Genomic DNA, 1,271 nt, shown 5'->3' with positions numbered 1-1,271 from the left:
ATGGATTCAGACCACTACGGTCTAAATCCTGCTAAGTATTCTCTTCCCAAGAGCACTGACATGTGCTGCCAAGGAATCAGGGAATGCGGACCAGGAATTCTAGGTAAGCCATCCTAGAATTATAATCTTTTTAAAAAAATTTATTATTATTTATGCCTACAGCACCTTGTCTTCCTAGGTGGTCTCCCCTCCAAGTACTAACCAGGCCTGACCCTGCTTAGCTTCCGAGATCAGACGGGATCGGGCTTGTTCAGGGTGGCAGCGCCGTAGACCATGGACCATGGCTCCACTGGGGGGCGAACCCAGGACCTTCTGCATGTAAAGCAGACATGCTCACCGCTACACTATGGAACCATGTCCTAGAATTATAATCTTATAATACTTTATCTTATAATAGTCATAATACTTTACAATTTAAATGCGGAGAGGAAAGTGGTTCATTATTAGAAGCTAAAAGAAACAATGGCAATCGAAAATAGTCATCATAAAGTCAATAACAGTTGAGGAACTTAGAGATAATCTTGTCCCAATGTCCCCATCGATCACAGAAGAGTGACACCCATTACACGGAATGAACTGCGCATTTTCTGAGGAAAGGGTTCTGTTGGTCTCTCTGTACTGTCTTTGAGGCAAATTTCAGGGCAGATTCCAGTTTTAAAGTTCCGATCTCAGTGATTCCCAAGGGCACTGGCAGTTCTCAACTTTCTCGGGGACACCTGGTTCTCTGGGAACGTTTCTGGGGCAAAGTTAGAAATGGGAGATGTGGGGCTTCTCACCTCAATACAAACTCTTCACTGGATCCATACACCGGTATTTACAGCTGTAGAAGCAACATTTCCTGGCCTTCTTACAACCTCTATCGGACCAGCACCGAGGTAAAAAGGTGATAGCGCAAGAAAGTAAGTATTCGGGGCATTGTCCAGGTTTCTTTATAGCTGAGGGAAAAGGCCACAGGGTGAGTTGGAGGCACCTGCAAACCTTTGCTGGGCATAAGCTTGTCCCATGGACTCCTCTGAGGAAGTGTCCCCACCCCAAGCACACACAGGACCGCCACACCCCACATGCAAAGCACCCTTCTTCTTGTGTCCAGGCTGCGCCATGTGGAGACAGAGTAGGAGGAAGATCACGGTGAGTACGGAGAGGCTGCTCAGCTTCATAACGCAAGGAAAGTGTGTGAGTGAACGTTGAGGAGAATCTATTCATACTGTCTATGGCAGGGGCCCGCCGGCAGGGGGAGCTGTGATTCCCAGGGTCCGAGGTCTGAAGTTCCT

At 47.5% G+C, this 1,271-nt stretch overlaps 2 pseudogenes; one reads left to right on the top strand and one right to left on the bottom strand.

The window, feature by feature from the left end:
• The window catches only part of LOC102880964, a 5,484-nt pseudogene continuing 4,213 nt past the window's right edge, over positions 1-1,271 (top strand).
• LOC112471144 lies at positions 154-272 on the bottom strand (annotated as a pseudogene).

This window comes from Pteropus alecto, unplaced genomic scaffold, assembly GCF_000325575.1.
Source record: "Pteropus alecto unplaced genomic scaffold, ASM32557v1 scaffold45, whole genome shotgun sequence".
Taxonomy (NCBI): Eukaryota; Metazoa; Chordata; class Mammalia; order Chiroptera; family Pteropodidae; genus Pteropus; species Pteropus alecto.
Note: the sequence above shows the minus strand (reverse complement) of the source record. Positions and strands in the feature narration are given on the sequence as shown.